Source organism: Glycine max, chromosome 2, assembly GCF_000004515.6.
Source record: "Glycine max cultivar Williams 82 chromosome 2, Glycine_max_v4.0, whole genome shotgun sequence".
Classification (NCBI taxonomy): Eukaryota; Viridiplantae; Streptophyta; class Magnoliopsida; order Fabales; family Fabaceae; genus Glycine; species Glycine max.
This window is the reverse complement of record NC_016089.4, coordinates 22,073,207-22,096,476: the sequence shown is the minus strand read 5'-3', so window position 1 is coordinate 22,096,476 and position 23,270 is coordinate 22,073,207.

The following is a 23,270-nucleotide window of genomic DNA, read 5'->3' as shown; positions in this document are numbered from 1 at the left end:
TATATGTATGTTATATTTGTTGTTCTTGTTGTTGTTTGTATTTTGTTTTGTGCAGAAGAAAAAAGAAGGAGTAGAGACGAGAGTCGTCATCACGGAAAGGCAGGGCGGACGAAATCAGTGTCCTATCTTTGCTTTCCTCTTATCTCCGATGAGAGGTAAGTAAAGAGGGGCAACTGTCATACCCTAATTTCGTCCGGGGATTATTACTTGATGACATGCAACCTTTGGTTAGCCGCTTTGAGATACTTGGCGTCCTTTGTTGCACAATAAATGAAGTCCCGAGACGTCTCAGAAATCAAAAGGAAGCAGGCTTGCGCGATCCGTGAAATTCCGTAATGTGGCGGAAGTCGAAAAGAGGTGTTTTTGCGCAATCCGTGAGTTTCCGTAACTTCTTCGAAAGCTAAAAAAAAGTAAAAACATAATCCGTAAGGATTCGTAACCTTGCGGAAGGAAAATAAGTATCGTTACGAAATTCGCAAAGTTTCGTAACGTTACAGAAAAAGAATCACAAAAAAATAGAAGGGGGTGCAAATAGCAACCAGGCTCACTTGGGCCCTCCAGAAGATTCCTCCAGAAGGCTGTTGCTTCTGGAGGAAGCAACCTTGCTCGCCTGGGCGAGCTGGGCGGCAAGCTTCTCCCCTATTTTGCTATAAATAGGGGGAGAAGTGAAGAAGAAAAGGGTTCAGCCTTCTTGGCACTTCTCTCTCTCTCAAAATTGCTGAGGAAAATTATTTCCGTGAAGAAAATCCAAGTCGAGGCGCTTCCGTAACGTTTCCGTAACATTTCCGTGAGTAATTACGCGAAGATTCTCGACCGTTCTTCAAGATTCATCGTTCGTTCTTCGTTTTCTTCAGTCTTCAATGGGTAAGTACCTCAAACCGAGCTTTTCAATTTATTCTATGTACCCGTGGTGGTCCACATTTTGTTTCATGTATTTTTATTCTCGTTTTCATTTACTTTTTATACCCCCTTTTGACGTGCTTAAGCCATTTATTTAAGTCATTTCTCGCTTAATCTAAAAATAAAATAAATTTCCACCGATCGTTTGAATTGTATCATTCGTTAATTTCATTTAAAATGAATTCCGACCGTTCGGTCGTGTCGTAACCACGTTGGAAATAAAAAAAAAGGTAAAATAATAATATAATAATCAAAAAATACCTTTTTAAGTAAAGTAAAGCGAAAAATCAATCGGACGTTTTCTCTTTGGGATTTCTCATTCTTAATTGAATTGACTAATAACTAAAGTGAAACTAAGGCTAAAATCAAACTCGCCTAGTCAAGCTCGTCCACAAAAATAGGTTTTTTTGAAAGTTTATCATTTCAGTTTCTTACCAAGTAAAATGGATCATTTTTAAGGTCCAACGCCTTAAAATGATCACCTTTCAAGTAAAAAGAATCGCTTGATTCACGCATAAGAAAGAACTACGTAGGTCTGATTTCCTTTTCGATGGAGGGTACGTAGGAGCAAGAACCCCGCTTTTGTCGACCTCAAAAAATAAAAAGAACTAAAGTTGAGATAACACAATTTCCACAATTCTGAAAAAATAGGCTGTTGTCTTTTGAGACAAACGTGAGAGGTGCTAATACCTTCCTCAAGCGTAAATACAACTCCCGAACTTAGAATTTTCATTTTGACTGGTTTCCTTCGGTTTTTCCGACGTTTTCCACAAATAAACGTTGGTGGCGACTCCGCGCACCTTTCCTCCTTTGGAAAGCGCACCCGTGAGCCTCACCTTCGCTCGCCCGCAAAAAGGGCACGTTGCGACGAAGCCCATTAGGGGCAATGTGGTTAAAAAGGGTTTAAAAACCCTGTGTATCTTTCTAGGATTCGCGATGAACACGCTAAGCGCGCCTACTGCGCTTAGCCTGTTCATCGCAACTGTTAAAATTTTTCAGGTTTCTGATGATCACGCTAAGCGGACCATGTCGCGCTAAGCGCGTTCATCGTGGCTGCTGAACCATAATGATGCAAATGCTAAGCGCGCCTGTGCGCTAAGCGTCAATGGTATACTGAGATACTCAGAGTAGTTCAGGCGCTAAGCCCAGCTTGCTGAGCTAAGTTCCACTTAGGTTATGTTTCTTTACCTTTGTAATAAGGCTAAGCGCGCCTGTGCGCTAAGCCTTAGTGTCTTCCTGTTGAGGCTGAACTAAGCGCCAGCATGCTGCGCTAAGCCCCAGTCCTCTACTATTTCTAAAATTGTAGACTTAGGCTAAGTGCAGCTGTGCGCTAAGCCTATCCTGCAAAAAAAAAAATGTTTTTTGTGTCTTCAAGTTAAGCGCCAGCTCGCGGCGCTTAGTGCTTGTGTTTATTTCATAAGGTGCACTAAGCTCAGCATGCTGCATTAAGCGCCCAGCTCTGTTTTCAGTTTTAATTTTTCTATTTTCTTGAGAATAAACTTGTACTGATCTCTTGTGTTTTGTCTTATATTTTACAGATGGCTTCTAGGAAAAGAAAGGCACCCTCTACACCTACCCAAGTCAGATTTGACAGATCCAGATTCACTTCCCAAGAGGCTTGTGAAAGATACACAGATGTTATTGTGCCTAGGAAACTTTTGCCTGAGAGGAATGTGGTAGTCTACTATACAAAGTTTGATGAGTTCAAGGAGGAACTCGAGAGATGCCACTGGGATGAGGAGTTGACTGACTTTGGGGACGGCAACATTGATGTTGCCATTGTAAAAGAATTCTATACAAACCTCTATGACCCCGAGGATAAATCACCTAAGGAGGTGATGAGGACAAGGCAAGGAATAAGGGCAAGGAACCTTTAGAAGGACTTGGAGGACCTATGGCAAGGGCTAGAACAAAGAAGGCCAAGGAAGCTCTTCAACAAGTGTTAACCATGTTATTTGAATTTAGGCCCAAGTTACAAGTGGAGAAGCTTTGGATTGTTAATTGCACCATGTTCCAAGAAGAGTAGAGGGTGCCACTTTTGTTGAGTGGTTTTATTAACATTTTGTTAGTTGAAATAAAGGCCCAAACTTGTGTTAATGTGGCTGTCAATTCTCTTGGGATTTGCACCACCTATGGGCTTTTTTTAATTTAAAGAAATTAAGGTTTAATAAGGTGAAAACTCTAGGATTGTGGCTGCCTCTTGGCTGACCAAGGAGTTTCACAATTTTCCATATGTTTATGTGTCCTAATTCTAATTTTAATTAGGTATAATGACACCATCAATTGTTGTTATCAATTCTAGTTTTAATTAGGTTTAATGACACCATCAATTGTTGTTATTGGTGATCATTTCACTTGTGTAACCAACTTGATGTCATTCCTATTTATAGGCTGCACATTTTCTAATAAAAAAAATAGACCTTGAATTTGAGTTTTTAATCACCTTCTAAAGTGTGAGAGTGAATCTCCTTAGTTACTTGAGTGATTCAAGAAATTGGTTTATCAAGGAACACCACCTTGTGTGTGACACCAATCCTGGAGGAGTGATTCTTCCAACCCCTTCTTCATTATCCTTCTTCATCTTTCTAAACCTTCATTCTTTAATCCCACTTGAACACCATTGTTATCATCTTCATTTTCCATCCAAACACATTCAAACTTTGAACCAAATACCTTACGTTCAACCCTCCATAAACTCGTCACTTTCTCTCTCATTCAATAAATTTCATAAAAAAAAGAAAAACCTTTGAAGATCCATCTTCAACCCTTGTGCAAATGGGTTTACATCAGCAAGTGAGGGTGAGAGGTCATTTGATTAAGTTTGATGAGGACACACTTAACACATTTTTGAAGACCCCTGTTGTTGTGGAAGAGGGGGAAACTGATGTAAGCTCCATAGGAGCTTGTAGGCCTAGGATCTTCTTCATCAATGGATTCCTTTGCTTCTTGGAAGATGAATGGCAGCAGAATGGAGAAGGAAGAGAGAGAGGAGACGCCACTTCAAGGAGAAGATGAGTCTAGAAGAAGCTCACCACCATAGGAGGCCATTGATAAGAGCTTGGAGGAAGAAGGAGATGAATGAAGGGAGAGGAAGAGAAGAGCACGAAATTTTGTGCTCTAAAAGAGCTCTAAAATCTGAAGTTTGATTTTCAAATGATCAAATTTGAAAAAATGCATACACATGGCCTCTATTTATAACCTAAGTGTCACACAAAATTGGAGGGAAATTTGAATTTCTATTCAAATTTCACTAGTATTAGAAATTGAATTTGTGGAGCCAAATTTTGGAGCCAAAATTTCACTAATTATGATTAGTGAATTTTAGCTATGGTTCAGCCCTCTAATCCAAGATCAAGTCCAAGATTCTCCACTAAGTGTGCTTAGGTGTCATGAGGCATATAAAGCATGAAGGACATGCACAAAGTGTGACTATATGATGTGGCAATGGGGTGTAGCAAGCAAATGCTCACCTCCCCCTCTAAAATTTAATTGGATTGGGCTTCTCCCTATTCAATTAAATTTATTTCCAACCACACACATCAAATATTCACTTAATGCATGTGAAATTACAAAACTACCCCTAATACAAAAAACTAGTCTAGGTGCCCTAAAATACAAGGGCTGAAAAATCCTACATTTCTAGGGTACCTTACCTATATTATGGAGCCCTAAATACATGGCCCAAAAATAATGAAACCTTAATATAATATGTACAAAGATAAGCGGGCTCATACTTAGCCCATGGGCCCGAAATCTACCCTAAGGCTCATGAGAATCCTAGGGCCTTCTCTTGCATCTCTAGCCCAATCTTTTTGGATTCTTCTATCCAATGCCCTTGCGGGGTAGGATTGCATTAGAAACACTTTGTGCATATTCCAGATTTCGACTCCTAAGGCCTGACCCTCAGGAGTTAGCTGCTAAGCTCAGTATCCCAGGGAGGGGATTTGAGCTTAATGATGATGGATATCTATTGAAGATATTGTGGAAGAACATGACCACCCTAGCTCAGATATGGAGTGTTATTTCCTTCTCTAACCTGATTCCTACCTCCCATACTTCTGATGTCACCCTAGACAGAGCCAAACTCATTTATGGCATCATTATGAAGATGGACATGAATGTGGGGTACCTCGTCTCCCACCAGATCTCCCTCACTACTCAACATGACACATCCAGACTTGGATTCCCGGCCTTGATTACAGCTCTATGTAAGGCTAGGGGAGTTCAGTCTGACTCGAGGTCCCTGGAGAGCCTAAGTCCTGCCATTAATTTGGGTTATATTAAGAAGAACTGTTGGAATCTTGATGATCCAACAGTAACTTTCAGAGGACCCAGGAAGGCTAGAGGAAAGAGATCTAAGGCCCCTTCCACTTTAGCATCAGAGGCACCAGCACTTGCTTCTTCTACACTTCCTCCCTCTTCCTCCACAGAGATCCCAATGATTCCTCCTGCACCCACACAGATACCACTTCCAGCTCCTCTCTCTGCAGGTCCAGCAGATTTTATTTTCACTCCTCAGATGTTGCACTCCATGCTCTAGAGCATCCATAGAGGGCAATCCATCATCATGCAGAGCCTTCAGGGCTTGGGCTTGCCCTCCATTATGAGCATGGAGGAGTTTGATGCTCAGGTGGCCTGGCCAGCAGACCAGCCTTCTTCCTCTGGAGGGGGTGGGGCCTCCACAGCCCAGTAGTCTATGACTGAGGAGCCTCCAGCAGCAGCAATAGCTGAGGATGAAGATGAGCTCACTCCTCCTGAGCCTTTTGATTTTGACATAGGTACACATATGGCTCAGGAGGAGGAGGCTACTCCAGAGCATATTCCAAAGCCATCTCCAGCCCCTGCGCAGGCACCTGATGATGCCACACCAGCGGTGGAGCCTGAGCAGACTATTCAGGATTCTATAGCAGCTCCAGCACTGGATCTTAATGAAGACCAGCCACATGAGGAGCAAGACATTTAATTTTTTTGCATTATGAACACTTTAGTTTAATTTCAGTTATTTTATGATTTGTGTCATTTAAATTTCAGCTTTTATGTTTTAGTCTTTTAATTTCAATAGCATAGTTGTTTGTTTGCCTGTACAAAATGCTTGATTGAACAATGAATTGATTGAATATTGTATGCAATGGCTTGTTTGGTATGGAATGAGTGTTTGAAAGTGATTGATTGAGAAAATATATTAATTGAATGGATTAGGATGATTAGATGATTGTTTTGATCAAGTTTTCCGTCATTAGAAGAGAATGAGCATATGATTGGAATTATGTCTGAAAATGTTAGTCAGTTGTCAGATTGATTGTGAAGGAATGCATTAACCGTATCCCGATGAGAGTGTGATCTTTAAAATTTTGAGAGAAACGACTATCATGTAGTGCTGATTTTTGCGTGAATCTCTGAAGTATGGATTGGATGCATGAACTTGAGGATGATGAAGGCCATGTTTGATTATGAATAGCTACTTAGCCAAAAAGCTAACCTTGTGATTGAATGAATTATCTCTTGCACCTAGTTTGAGCTGAATGAATTGATTAATTGATTGAACCTCGAGCCTATTCAGTTGTATCTTCTGCTACCTTATTTTAGGTTGTAGGAGAGCATCATCCATAGAAGATGGTTCAAGGAAAATTTGTCCCAAATTTGGGGAAGTTATTATCAAGGTAAATTTGTTCCAAATTTGGGGGAGGCACTGTGTAAGGATTGGAATGGTCAAAGAAAATAGTATATACACACTGTTACATTTCTGTGTCAAAAAAAATGTTGTAAGTATAAATAAAGTTAATAAGTGTGTATGCTATAATTTCATGTATGAAAGCTAAGTGCCTAAGAAAAAGGGCAAGTATGGGGAAGGAATGAATGAAAAAGTGAAGGTTATTCTATGGATGAATGCTCTCCTAGAACCTAAGCTTTTGAATCCTAGAAAAACCATGAATTTTGTAGCCTAACACCATTACAAGCCTAGAATGTCCTTCGGATTCATTTTTGTGTGTTCATTGCTGCATGATAGGAGATGAAATGCAAAGGTTGGAACTTGTGTTGGTTGTTTATGATGGAATAAGCCTAAACACTTGAACTTGAGTGAAACAATGACTGTGAGGTTTTGGTTGATGATCCTTCCTTGATTTCTGTCATGCTTACTAGCTTATTTCAGTTGTGACTCTAATACTTGTGCTCTTATCTTTGAAAAACTGCATGCTTGTGAGAAGTAATTGATTTAAGCATTCCATGGTATTCAATTCATATGGTTGATGTCCTTGATGAATCAAACACCATTTTCTTTTGATTGGCCACTGTCTTTGACACTTGAGGACAAGTGAACTGTTCTTTCTTTGCTTGAGAACAAGCAAAACAGTAAATTTGGGGGAGTTTGTTAGTCGTTTTATATGACTAACTTTTGTATAGAAATCATTTTCCAAAGCTTGTATAGTTTCCCAATTTATGGCTATTTTGGAGTAAATTTAGTATATAAATCATGTTTTATGGTTAACGCTATCTCTAGAACATTTCCATTGGATTTAATGATGAAATCTGTGCATTTTCAAGTGAAAAAGAGGCTAAGTTTTGAATTGCAAAAAGTAGCAGTTGGGCTAAGCTCAGCAGTTGGGCTAAGCGCATATCCACCGCTAAGGACAACTTCAGCGTGCTTAGCGCAAAGGAGAATCTGGCATAGCATCAGCATCAAAGCTGCGCGCTAAGCGCAAGATCAATGTCCTAAGCGCAGCAGGTGCCTTCAGCCAGGCTAAGCGCGAGACTGACGCTAGGCCCAATTCCACTTACCCAAGCTAAGCGCGAGGATGGCGCTAAGCGCAACATCGTGAATTTAGAGCTTATTTAAAGCCTGTTTTATGCAGAATTAGGGTAAGCTGATGATTGGCACAAATTTGGCACAGCAGCCATAGTGCCTATTTCGGGAAAAGAGCCCTAGAAGCAGCAAAGAGGAAAAGCTTGTGCATTAAAGCCTAGGTTTTTTCATTTGAGAGAGATTATTGAGTAGAGAGTGAGTGTGAGATGTTGAGAAGAGGAGGAGGAATCCCCCTTCTTGTGTAAGAAACTATCATTCTCTACTTTTAATCTCATTTATTGTTAGGATTTCTTTGTAATGGCTGGCTAAACACCCTAGTTGGGGATTTCTAATGAACAGTTGATGTAAATACATAATATCTAATTGATTGTGTTTTCTGTGTTCAATGCTTCATTCAATGCTTGATGTTCGTATGCTTTTGGTCTGATCTCCCATTTGTGTGCACAGTTAGGTAACTTTAGCATTGGGAAATGTACTGTTGCCTTAGAACTTGATTGAAGTAGGATCAAAACTTAATCTTACATGAGGGATCTGTGGGTTAAGTTTTGGTTTTAATTATGTTGTTACAATAATGTTGTTTAGTTTAGGCCTAGTATTACATGAGGGATCTAAGGACAAAGCTTAGGCTAAACTTTCATAAGCTACTTGAGCTGAGTCTAGTCTTACATGAGGGATCTACGGACGAAACTTAGTTTAAGTTAGTCTAAACCTAAGAGGGCTGTCTAAATCGGGCCTAGTCTTACATGTGGGATCTGCGAACGAAGCTTGGATTAATTCGGCTTGACGAGGGATTGAGGGTTTAGTAATTTAGGCTACAACATAGAACACAAGAGCATGATTGATTAGAGAAATATATTTCTATGCATCAGCTTGTTTGTTAGAAAGACCCAACATTTCTACCTACTGTTGTTATTTTATTTACTTTGCATTTTATAGTTTTTAGCATAAAAGTTTAGTTGAAATACTGTCTGAAATTATCACTTATACATGTTATCTCAACAATGCTTCAATTCTGCACTTAATTCAGGCTAACATTAGTTCCCTGTGTTCAATACTTGGATTCATCCATTTTAATTTTAAATACTTGACGATCCGGTGCGCTTTTCGGTAATCCCCCATTGAAATTTCCTTGAGACATAAATGAAAAAAAAAGTAACTGCAATGGGGAACAATCAGAGTGCATGACAAGACAAACCATACACTAGTAAGTCAAGTCACTCTCACTAGGTTAAATCATAGGGAGGCCAGTCGGGGTCACGTTGTTTTGCAAGAATGCTTCAACCATGTGGGATCCGCACAGGCTTAAAGGACCACTCAAACCGAGTGTATTTTCTCCCAAGGCCTACACTTTGAAGAGTCCGTCAGGGCCTTTCCCTGTTGATTCAGCTCCAACCCAGAAAATATTTTAGCACGCAGACTCTATTTATGAATTGTACAAAACTCACGACTCCTCAATTGTTCTCAAAATAATTTTATCTCGTCGCGCTTGTGATTAAACTCATTGAGTCCCCTCAGTGGTTCCCATCACAATACTAGTCGCGCATTAACTCATCGCCCTTAAAGGGTCTTATAGTCGTGTGATTGTCCAATTCATAGCTCTCAACTCAATGCACACCACATTTCAATGCACACATATATTACAAGTCAATACAGACTCAATTTATCTCATACACTCAGTCTCAGTCACAATGGTACAATCCCAATTTAATATGTTATCACACCTTATAAATCATATGCACTTTACCTATGAACTATGCAATACACATGACTCATCAATTGTTCTCAAAATAATTTTATCTCGTCACGCTTGTGATTAAACTCATCGGGTCCCCACAGTGAATCTCATCACAATACTCATCACACAAAAACTTGTCGACCTTAAAGGGTATTACAATTGTGTGATTGCATAGTTCATACCTCACAACTCAATACACACATCTCAATACACATGTATTTCTCCATTCATCATAGGTTCAATTTATCACATACTCACAATTTGAAGCACAATTTCATAATCTCAATATAACAATTTATACAAAAGGTTTATCACAACATGGGGAGTAAAACCCCTAAAATACTTTCACACAATTATATCAAAATCATAGGTATAAAAAAATGAAAATACCAAGAACACTCAATTTTATCAACCAATTCGCATCAAAACATCAATATTGTATTTATAATCATAAAGGAAAAATTATAATTCAATAAACATCCCAAAGTAAATCCCAATTTAATCCTCTAAGGATCCCTACACATGTTCATTCTAACCCCAATTGCAATAAACTCATCCATTACCTCTAAGCGGGCTCACGTGTGAGTATGCTATCATCAGTCTAGAAACATACCTAACATGTCTCTATTTATAGCTAGGGTACTCACAACCTATTATTTTATTTATTTATTTATTTTTCTTATTTTATAAAAAGGAACTCTATTTTATTTCCTATCAAATGAATAAATCAAATATATTTTTTTATTTTCCTTCAAACCATTATTTTAATACACTTATTTCTCCTAATTTATTTAATTATAAAATCACCATTTTCTAAAACTCTATTTTTCTAACTAAATTTTTTTTTTAATTTATTTATGAAAAATGGGATGTTGCAGTAGACTCGTAAGAGTCTACTTCATATAAAAATAATAACAAAATATCTATAAATAGCTTACAAATCAAACATTTTAACAATATAATAATGTAAAACAGTAAATCATAAAGTTTAGAATATTTAAATAACCAATTCTAATAATAATACATCACTACTAGACAATAACTTGTAGTGGTTATAGTAGTGGTAGATCATTCTCATCGAGGGTTTGATGTTATTAGAGAGCAAGGGTTTGATATTATTAAAGGTGAGAATTTCGTATTTGAGAATAACACGCTAACTGAAGGTATGTTGAATGCTAAACAGACATAAAACAATAAAAAAAATGACTTACATTTTGGTATAATTTTTTTAACTTGCTAACTCGTTGACTGGGTGGTAAACTCGAGAGTCTACCGAGTTTACTTAGAGTTTTCCCAGAGTTTACTGAAAAAAGAGTTTACTCAAGAATCAACTTGCAGAGGACAAGTGGACTCATAAACTCGTAAGAGTTAGCGAGTTAACTCAAGAGTTTGATAACCATATACACAACCACCACTAACAACAATTATCCACACTAATACAGAAGCCTGAAGAGGTTAAATTTATAACCTCGTGTTACTTTTCTTTGATTTTGCTCTAGTTGGCAGGATTCAATTTCAGAGTAAAATACATTTCAAAGTGTAACTTGTGTGTGGAATTTAATGCTTTACTGGTGTTAAAATGTAGGGTGTTTGTTTCATAGTGAGCATGGTCATGAGCTTTGAACATACATAAAAAAAGATGAAAGCAATGCCTAGGATTGACACTGAGGGATTTATGTGCAACGCTAACTTAAATGTCGACTCTCAGTCAAAGATCCAAGTGATGCTACATGTTGGAAGTGAATTTTGGGATATGTAGTTTTTCTCTTTTGGTCCCATCCGTTGTGTACATATTCATGCTTCAATGTTGAACATGACTATGGTAATTTCTAATATGTATGACAAGAAATTTTAGTTTTTTCACTCTTAAACTCTTATGCATGTATTTGCTTTCATTATATGTTGTTAAATCTATCTTCTCAAAATCAAGCGGGCAGGAGAAATCATGCACATTAGCACAAATGATATGCGTATATTTGTTCAATTGAATGTACACGGTCTGGATTTGATGCATCATTCAATTTCTTCTCTAAAGATAAGTCAATCCTCTATATGCCTATTTTCCCCTTGGCTAACAATTTGATTCTTACTGTTGTGATTTAGATTTTGTTTTTGAGGAATAGATTTTTTTATAATTCTTTTTTTTCCTTTCTTGGCTAAGAACTTGATTTTATTTTATTTTTTTAGTTTTCCTTTTCTTTTCATTTTTTCCTTCATTTTTTTCAAGCATGTTATTATCCATATTTCTTTCAATTTTCTTCTCCTATTCTAAAACAGTTGGAGTATACCATATTTTTTTTGTGATGTTATTGTGAGAAAGAATCATTGTTACAGAGGAATCACTGTTGGAGTATTTGTCTACCACACTCATTTTTATAAATTAATTTAAATGCCTAATTAGAGACTAAGAATTTGATTTACCTTGTTGTTGTTAACTGCTTATTTTTTTTATCTTGGATTGGTTCCGGTATTTGTCGTTTGATGTATAGATAGATATATATTTTTAATCTTTTTTTCCTCTTGGCTAAAAACTTGATTTTGCTAGCTATTGTGATGTTGTGATTCAGATTTTGTTTTTGAATCTTTGATTATTTCAATTCTACATTTCATTGTCCTTCTTCTTTTATCTTTTTTTTTTAATTTCTCCTTTGAATATTTTTGCTTGTTGTTGTTACATTATGGTTGGAGTTTTGTTTTGGAGCAAAATATAGTTTTTAAAGCTTTTTTTCTCTTGGCTAACAACTTGATTTTGCTTGCCATTGTTAAGTGATTATAGATTTTGAATGTTTTTTTATTTTTTCTAATAAAATAATTTTCTTTTAATTTTAAAGAAATGTGAGCTAAGATGCAAGTACTTGGCAAAGAGGGACCTCTTTTAATGCAAAAGATTCAAAATTAAAAGCAACTAAAATATTAGAAATGATCATATTATTTTCTTCCACTTTCAGAAGATAATATTTTTCCAAATCTCATACTCCTTCTCTTTTTTTTTCCAAATGATCGTATTATTTTCAGAAGAATACATTCTTACTTTTCTGTCTCTCTCTGTTTCAACTTTCAAGTTTAAAAAAAATAAAAAAAATATAAAACTTCAAATGTTATTTTAAAAAGTCAATTCTTCTCTCTTTTTAGTTTACCTTTTCTTTTCATTTTACTGAAGTACCTCACTATACATATTTCTTTGGCAAAATTACAAATTTGGTCCCCTAGTTTGTCACCAATTTTGGATTTTGTCCCCCAGTAAATTAATTCACAAATTTTTTCCTCCTATTTATTAAAATCATGAAATGTTGGTCCCCAAGACCATAATTGGACGTTGACAGTTAGCAAGTGACGTTGACTGACACATGTCAACATTTGAGAGGTACGTCAAAAGGTTCGCAATTTTTAACCCACTGTGGTAAAAAAAATTACAATGAAAGAAACCCTAAAACCTCAAAAAGCCTCATTCCACAAAATCACTAACCCTAAAGCGTTATGCGGCTTCGTCCTCCTGGTCATCGAAGCAGCAAACCAGTGTTGTTCATCGGTGCCTCATCAGCGTCGCTGCCTCGTCGTCCTGGTGAAGCTTTTGGTGTTGTCCCTAAAACCCACTGTTTGGGTGTCGTCCGTAAACCTCATCATGGAAAGGAGTTCCTTATCGTACACCTCAAAGGCCCGAAGTCGCGTGGTGTGTTTGTGTAACGTAGAGGCTCCACTAGTGACATCATGGACTGAGGATAATCCAGGGAGGCATTTTTATGGTTGTGGTCTATGTAAGGAATAATTTATATCGTAGGGGTTATGTTATGGTTTATTTGTTGATTATTTTTTGGTTATTTTGGGCATGTAGGTTACAGGTAGGAAAAGGTGTAATTATTTTGAGTGGCATGATCCAGTTACCAACATTCGTCAGAAGAGGATCATTGTAGCATTGATGAAGAAGGTTGATGAATTGAAGTTGAGGGAAAAGGATTTGCAAACCAAGATCAGTGACATGAAGATGAAGGGAAATTTTTTAGGGATTGGATTGGTTTTTTCTTGGGTCTGTGTTTGCTTGTTGGTGTTTTTATTATGTAGCAGAGGAATGTAATTTGACAATGTAGTAGGGGAATGTAATTGCTTTTGGTGTTTTTTTCCTGGGTCTTTGCAAATGGTAGTAATTTGGCACCATTGTGTTTTGATTATGTAATTATTTAGGAAGAAAGTAATGGTGATAATTTGGTTTTTTGTAATCTGCAGATTGTAATTGTTGAATGGCTATGTTAATGAAAGAAGATTTTATGGGTGTTCAAATTTGGTATTCAGCTTTGAAATATGTTTTCACTGAAATAGGACAAATTGTGTTTCAATGGTGGTTTGTTTAGCCTCATTAACAAGAAGTTGGACTAACTTTGTTTCTGGAGTGGTTTGAACTTAACTAGAAAACAAAGCAGTAACTTGAAATGAAAGAGAGAAAATAGAGTGATTTGGTATTCAGCTTTGAAATTTGTTATCACTTAAATTTGACAAATTATGTTTCGTTAGTGGTTTGTGTAGTTGGTTTTTTGTAAACATAAGTTAACAGCAAGTTCCAAAAGCCTAAGCAAGCAGTAACTTGAACTAAACAAACCAGTAACAAAGCATTAACTTGAAATTATGTTTTCATTTGACCTAAGCAAAGCAGTAATAAAACAATAACAAATCAATAAGTTGAACTAAACAACAAAACATATAATTGAACATAAACATAATTACACAAGAGTGCATTACATAGCCTCTTTAAACAGTAACTTAAACATAAAGTGAATAATTAATAACATAAAGAGTGCATTACAAAGCCTCATTGAACAGAGACACAAAAGCAAGTTCCAAAAGTTTTGCATCCTAAAAACTTAAACTAAAAATCCTTTTGTGCCCAAGTACTCCTAGTCGGCTCCCTTAGTTGATTCTTGATTGTTGTGTTTCATTGGTACTGTCACCTCCTTGAATTCCTACAGATGTGGTCTAACTTGTGCTTGAAGCATTCTTTTGTTTATTTGTTACAACATTGGTAGGACACGTTCTTTGTATCTTCAAGTTCTATTAATATGGAACACAAATATTATAAGAATGGTGAACGTCACAAACTTTGTTAAATGCAATCGAAAACACATATTGAAGGCAAATTACCTTATTTCCCCCTTTTGGAATGTTCCTATCTACATATGTCTTTCCTTTACATGTCCTTTTGTTGTGACCAATTTTCCCACATTTTTTACAAACAACTGACTTTGACTATCTTGGCAGCTTGAACTTGTTGGTAGACTCATCATTTCTTTTGTTCCTTGCTTTCTTTGGTCTTCCAGGAGCTCTCCTCATCACTGGTGGAAGCATCACTGGTGTTTGTAAAGGAGGCCAAAAGTTTGGTCCATTACACGGACAGACAATAAATGAATATGTGGTCAACACAATAGATTTCCTGTCAAATGCAACAACTAAACATATTCAATTCAAAACAATTATTGCAAAACAACAAGAACATGAGTGCATGGAATTACAGAAAACAACACCTGTAATAAGAAATGAGACTAAGTTCTGGTTCAGCACCATTGAGTCACATGCATGCTATTGAATGAGTGCATGGAATTCCAGTTAACTCCCACTTTCTACAAGAACATGTATACTGTTTAAGATTCACAACAAATTTTCCCATGCCCTTTGACACCTTAAACAAAGACAAATCAGCGTCACAACACCAATGAGGCTTCCATGCTTCACATGTTTTTTTATTTTTTTCAATGATTTGCTGAACTTTGGGACAAATGGAACCCTCATACCTCATGAGGATAGTCCTCAACTTCATAATTCTGGAACTTATGTAAAATCGGATTCCCTCCAATAGAGTAATAATTGGCTATTCTCTGTACTCCATTATTACATTGTTGAATGCCTCACACATGTTATTCACTTGCAAATCACATTTTGTGTTTACCTTAAAAGCAGATCTTGTCCAGGTAGCAGGGTTTAACCTTTCCAGATACTTCCAAGCTTCTACATAATAACTTTTAATCTGAATCATGGCCTTTTCCCAATCAGGGGTAGTTGTTGCTCGAGCTGCAATCCACATCAACTCTTTCATGTGTGCTCCCGGATACTTCTTCCAATTACCATACAAATGTTTGGCACATAGTCTATGTTCTACATTATCACCAAGCTCCTTGATTACCTCAACCAACCCCTGAAAATAACAGTGAATAAATTAAATGATAGTAACAATTAGATGCCCAACATAATTTAAATATTTACCTTTTGTTGGTCAGAAATGAAAGCCCAACATCCTTCCTAAATACCATCTAAGTTAGCTATCAAGAGATCAACAAACCACTTCCAAGATGAATAATTTTCAGATTCCACTACTGCATAAGCAATAGGAATCATTTGACTGTTTCCATCTTTACCTACTACAGACAACAATTGGTCACCATATTCTCCTTTCAAAAAGCAACCATCCAATCCTATCAAAGACCTGCAAGTGGTTGCGAATGCACTCTTACAAGCCTCCAGGCATACATATATACGTTCAAAGATAGGACCATGAGGAGTTAAGTCACATTTGATCTTCACAGTGTTGTTTTTGTTTTTTTCTATTAGCTCCGCAGCATAACTTCTTAAATGTTTATACTGATCTCTGGTTGCACCTTTAATTTTTTCCATTGCCTTAACGTTCGTTCTGTATGTCTGATCCATACTCAACCTGAATCCCCACTTTTCTACAGCATAAGCAACTAAGGCTTTTAGCTTCATGTTGGGAGTATGCATTAATAATGACATCAACCTTTTTGCCACCCACTCAAGTATAGCCTGGCTATTTCTGGCAGTTCTAAAGCAACAATGTTCATCTTTCAATGTCACTACCTGCCAATAAGTCGCATGAATGGACTTGCTCAACTGTAAGTAGAAGGGACAACCCTTTTGTTTATAGATTGCAATGACTCTCTTCTTGTCATTTTTTTAACCTTCAGATTCTTCTTAGACATTATACCAAAGGTTTTGATAGCCTCTAGAATTTGTTTCTTACTACTGAATTGCAACCCTACCTCAAACTTGACATCTTCATCATTTTCAGGCACCTTAAAACGAGGAAATCTGACTTTTGGGGGACCTTCATCTTTACTTCCAGGTGGAGTATCCAACTCATCAGAATATCCAACTTCATCAGCAAAATCAGAATTTGTTGAGTCTAATTTATTGGTATCAAATGTGGGGTCACTACTTTGACTAAATGTCTCAGAGTCCAACCATGTTGTCCAATACGAGCTTTCTTCAAAGTCACTATCTGAAACTTCACTACAATCGCTGCTATCATCATCATCTTCCTCAGCCCCAACATCATCCTCCACCACACCCTCAACAACAACCTCCATCTCACCTACAACACCAGACTCATCTTCGAAAATAACTCCCAAGAGTCACAACTGTTCAAGAAGTTTTTGAATGGCCATCAAAGGCCTATCAATAGGTGACTTGGGATACAAAACTCCAGAGAGTTTTTTTTAACAACATTGTCTTATCCTCTCAAAACCAAATAGTCTTATAACTCTCAAAATATTCCTTGGCCAAAACACTTGCAAATTCAATAAGGAATATCTTCCATTGAAATATTCTTCTCCTAAAGAGAGAATTCTTCTTCTTATTATTCAAAGAGATCTGTTTAAGAGACCGAGGGTCTCTTAAGTTGTAAAGATATCTGAACACAAGGGAAGGGTGTCCCTGTGTGGTTCAAAGTTTGTAAAAAGTCTTTTACAAGATAGTGGAAATCTCAAGCGGGTTGCTTGGGGACTGGACGTTAGCACAGGACGTGGCCGAACTAGTATAAAATCTGAGTTTGCATTCTCTCTTCCCTTAAACTTCTTTTATTTATTTCTATTTATCTTTTTCTTTAAAGAAGTTTATTTTGAGTTGTCTTTTCAGTAATTCATATTAAGGGTGCAGTGTTAATCCAAAAAGAGGGTTAAATTTTAATTGGGAATAGTTTTTGTATCTTAATTCAACCCCCCCTATTAAGATAATTGAGGCCACTTGTCCAACAAGTGATATCAGAGCTTCATTCTTGTATAAAGTTTAGAAGCTTCAAGAATAATGGCCTCATCAAACTATTTATTTCCCGAAGGGAATTCTATAAATAGGCGTCCTATTTTTAATGGCGTGGGTTGCCATTATTGGAAAACCCGCATGCAAATTTTTATAGAGGCTATAGATCTGAATATCTAGGAAGCCATAGAAATTGGGCCCTACATTTCCACTATGGTTGTAGGAAATACAACCATAGAAAAACCTGGTGAAGAATGGAGTGAGGAGGAAAAGAAATTAGTTCAATACAATTTAAAAGCAAAAAATATAATTACATCTGCTTTAGGAATGGATAAGTACTTTAGGGTATCAAATTGTAAAAATGCAAAAGATATGTGGGATACCCTACAGGTAACACATGAAGGTACAACAGATGTAAAAAGATCTAAGATAAATACATTGACACATGAATATGAATTATTTAGAATGAATCCAAATGAAAGCATACAGGACATGCAAAAGAGGTTCACACACATAATTAATCATCTTGCATCTTTAGGAAAAATATTTCCAAATGAAGATCTTATCAATAAAGTTTTGAGATGCTTAAGCAGGGAATGGCAACCCAAGGTAACAGCCATTACTGAATCACGAGGTCTATCTAACATGTCTCTTGCTAGTTTGTTTGGAAAGTTATAGGAACATGAAATGGAATTGATAAGATTGAATCAACATGAGGAGAATGATAAGAAAAAGAAAGGAATTTCTGTTAAAGCTTCATCATCAACCCAAGAAGGAAGTGATAAGGAGGATTTAATCTAAATACACGAAGATGATGATCTCAGTCTATTTGTAAAAAGATTCAACAAATTTCTAAGAGTCAAAGGAAATCAAAGAAGAACAAATATTAAATCAAAGAAAAGGGAAGAAGATTCATCCTCTATTTCAAAATGTTTTGAAGGCAATCAGCCTGGACATCTGAGGGTTGATTGCCCAATCTTCAAGAAAAGAATAGAGAAATCTGAAAAGAAATTATTTAATGAAAAGAAGACTAAGAAGGCCTACATTACATGGGATGACAATGATATGGACCCATTTGAAGATTCAAAAAACGAAGTTGTAAACCTGAGTCTGATGGCCAAGAATTATGAAAGCGATGAAGAGATGACATTTCAGAATCATTAGAAGAAATGCATATTCATGGAGAAGATCACAAAGGCAAAGGATATGGAAATAATGAAGATTTTCACATTGATGAAATTAAAGCAAATGCTAATCTTCCAAGAGAATGGAGAGCTTCTAGATATCATCCTTTTGACAACATCATTGGTGATATATCAAAAGGGGTAACCACTAGACATTCTCTTAAAGATATTTGCAATAATATGGCTTTTGTTTCCATGATTGAACCTAAAAATTTGAAAGAAGCCATAATTGATGAACATTAGATAATAGCTATGCAGGAAGAGTTGAACCAATTTGAAAGAAATAATGTTTGGGAATTAGTTGAGAAACCTGAAAATTACCCAGTTATAGGAACAAAATGGGTATTCAGAAACAAGTTAGATGAAAATGGCATAGTTATTAGAAATAAGGCTAGATTAGTGGCCAAAGGATACAATCAGAAAGAGGGGATAGACTATGAGGAAACATATGCTCTAGTTGCTAGATTAGAAGCCATAAGAATGTTATTAGCCTTTGCATCCATAAGGATTTTAAACTTTATCAAATGGATGTAAATAGTGTCTTTTGAATGGCTTTATCCAAGAGGAAGTATATATAGATCAACCCCATGGTTTTGAAAACTCAGATAAGCCTAGTCATGTTTTTAAATTGAAAAAGGGCTTTATATGGCTTAAAACAAGCCCCTAGGGCTTGGTATGAACGTCTAAGTAAGTTCCTTTTAGAAAAGGATTTTTCTAGAGGTAAAGAAGATACTACCCTCTTTATTAAGAAGAAGTTAAATGATATATTATTAGTTCAAATCTATATTGATGATATTATCTTTGGATCCACTAATGACTCTTTATGCAAAGAGTTCTCTCAAGACATGCAAAGTGAATTTGAAATGTCAATGATGGGAGAACTAAATTTCTTTCTTGGGTTGCAAATCAAGCAAACCAAGAATGGAATATTTGTCAATCAATCAAAATATTGCAAAGACTTGATTCACGGATTTGGGATGGAGAATGCTAAGCATATGGCTACACCAATGAGTACTGCTTTCTATTTGGATAAAGATGAAACCAGTCAGTCAATAGAAATTAAGAAATATCGAGGTATGATCGGATCACTTCTTTATTTATCTGCTAGCATACCTGATATAATGTTTAGTGTGTGTATGTGTGCTAGATTTTAATCAAATCCCAAAGAATCACATCTTAGTGCAGTTAAGAGAATTATAAGATATCTGCTAGGCACTATAAATATAGGATTATGGTATCCTAAAAATTCCACATGCAATTTAATAGGATATTCTTATTCTGATTTTTCCGGTTCTAAAACTAATAGAAAGAGCACAAGTGGAACTTGTCATTTCATTGGATTTCCTCTAGTTTCTTGGCATAGTAAGAAACAAAATAGTGTTGCTTTATCCACTGCTGAGGCGAAATATATTTTTGCTGGCAGTTGTTATGCTCAAATACTTTGGATGAAACAACAACTTTCTGATTATGGAATATTTCTTGTTGGATCAAGTGGCCTCAGAATAATTAAGAAGAGGGGGTTGAATTAATTATGAACTTGTCTTGACTAATTAAAAATCTATCCTTCTTAATGTTACTTGATTCAATTAGGCTTTTACTACTAAGTTAAGAAAGTAAAGAAAAGAAATAGAAACTTAACCAAAAGTAAAAGCGATAATTAAAAGTACACAGTGGAATTTAAAGAGTGTAGGGAAGAAGAAGACAAACACAAGATTTATACTGGTTCGGCCACAAACCATGCCTACATCCAGTCCCCAAGCAACCTACGGTTCTTGAGATTTCTTTCAACCTTGTAAAAACCTTTACAAGCCAAAGATCCACAAGGTATGTACCCTCCCTTATTCTCTTTGAAAAACTAAGTGGATGTACCCTCCACTTGAACTGATCCATAAGAGATGTACCCTCTCTTGTTCTTAGTATAACAATCCCCAAGTAGATGTACCCTCCAATGTGTTGGGACAAAGAATTCTCAAGTGGTTAGTCCTTTGAATCTTTGTAAAGGGGAAACAAAAGAATCAAAAAATTCTATAGAAAGATATTGAAAAATTGATTGAAAGATGTTTGAGAGATGATGTCGAAAAAAGATTGAAAGATAGATGATTCAAAGATGATTGATGAAACTCATGCCATGGTCACATATTTATAATCTCTTGATGACTCAATCCAAAGTTTGTGACTCTTGGCAATTTTTTAAAAACTAGTCACTTCAAAAGTTGTGACTTTTGAAAAAATCTTCAGAAATAAGTCACTTGAAGAATTGTGACTTTTGGAAATGTATTTTTCGAAATCAGTCGCTGGTAATCAATTACCATTAAAGTGTAATCGATTACACATCAACAGATGTGACTCTTCATTTTGAACTTTGAAAATTAAAACGTTTAGAAGCCCTGGTAATCGATTACAAGTATTGTGTAATCGATTACACAAGTTTAAAATGATTTAAAACTGTTTAAACACAAGTTGTAACTCTTGAAATTTGAAATCTTAACATTTTAAAACACCGGTAATCGATTACTACCTTCTGGTAATCGATTACCAGAGAGTAAAACTCTTTGGTAATGATTTTGTGAAAACTTCTTGTACTACTCAATGTTTTGAAAAACTTTTTTAGTACTTATCTTGATTGAGTCTTCTCTTGATTCTTGAATCTCGATCTTGATTATCCTTGAATCTTGATTCTTGAAACTTGATTCTTGAATCTTGAATCTTGATTCTTGAGAACTTGATTCTTGAATCTTTGGAATTTTCTTAACTCTTGATTCTTTGGCATCATCAAAATAACCTTGGAAGACATTGCTTCCACATTTCTTGATCATATTCCTATAAGATGTGATAACACGAGTGCTATAAATCTATCTAAGAATCCTGTTTAGCACTCAAGAACCAAACATATAGAGATAAGACATCATTTCTTGAGAGAACATGTTCAAAAGGGAGATTGTGTACTAGAATTCGTTGATACAAAGAATCAGTTAGCTGATATCTTTACAAAACCTCTCCCTAAAGAAACATTCTTTGCAATTAGGAGAGAATTAGGTCTTTTAGATATCAATGATCTAGACAAATAGGTAACTCAAATTGAGTTTTATCTTCCTTATGTTCAAATGATTGTCTTTGATTATAGTTGTTTGTGTTATTAATAATCATATTAATTGTTGTTTGTCTTTTAATAATTGTCCTTGATTATCTTTGTTTGAATTTTTAATAGTAATATAAATTATTCTGTGTAGTTAATTGATTGTTAAATTGTTTTGATTTGTTTGTGTTTGATGATTGTTGATTGACTATATTTGTTTGTGCTTGATTATTATAGTTAGTATGTATATGACCTAAGAATAGTTAGTTTTTAGTTGAAAAAGCCTTGTTTAAGGGTCTGGTAATCGATTACCATTCCATGTAATCGATTACCTTAGAACAGCAAGGTTGGAATCGATTACAGAAGTCTATAATCGATTACCAGTAGGCTCCAATAGTTACAGGTTACTCCTATAATCGATTACAATGGTATGTAATCAATTACAAGGTGTCTTTGTCTATAAATATCTGCATTTTCATAGAACTCTCACTCTCCCCCTTCGTGTGACGATGCAAACCCTCCCCAAATCTTCAAATCCTCATATCTTTCTCATTTCTTAACCAAATCGCTTCAAACAAAGCCCAATCTTCATATTTTTCAACTCTTTTCAAAATCCACCAATTAAAATCAGCTGAAACAACTTCAAATGGTTGAATAATCAAAGAAACAAAAGGGATCTTCCACCACCACCATCGCTGCTGGCCACCACCGCCATGGAACCTCCGGAGACCCAACAACACCAGTTCCTCCCTCTCTTTCATCTCCTCGTTCATCCACATTATTTTCCTCTGATGATCAGTGTCAGAGGTACTACTCTCAATTTTGTAATAGAGTCATTATGGACCCTAAGTACCTTGATCTTGAATTTTTTGATGGAGAAACATTTGATTGTGTTTCAAAACTCTGCTTTGGTTGATTTCATGTCTCTCAAACATCCCTACTTTCCTGAATTAGTTAAAGTTTTCTATTATAATTTGAAAATTCAGGATGGTGTTCTTTATTTTGAGGTGCATAAATTCCCTTTGTTGTTGATCAATCTTTGTTTTATTCATTGACTAAACTACCCAGTCAAGGTGTTCCTTTTGAAGGCACTCTTGTGGATGACTGGAAATTTGATTATTCAAGGCATGATGCTCACAGAATGGTCTGCAATGATCAGGCTGACATGACCAGCAGATTACTTGCTGGGTCATTTACTTTTGATTGACGCATCATGCATTATATCATTGTTCCCATTTTGCTTCCTCGGTCTTCAAATCTTGCCCAAGCCTTTAAGGAGGATTTGATTTTTTTGTGGGCCCTTCAAACTGGTCGTCAGATCAACTAGGCCCATCTAGTTTCTGTACCGGATGCATAAGGCATTACAAGCCAATGCACCTCTCCCGTATCCCCACCTTGTTAATATTTTTCTTCATCATTTCAATGTTCCTTTGGATGATGAACCAGATGTCAAGGTTAAAAGGTCTTTCTCCATTGGTGCCGGTGTTGTTACCTCCTTTGGTTACCGAAAGTATGCTGATGGTCAGTGGGTTCGCAAACAAG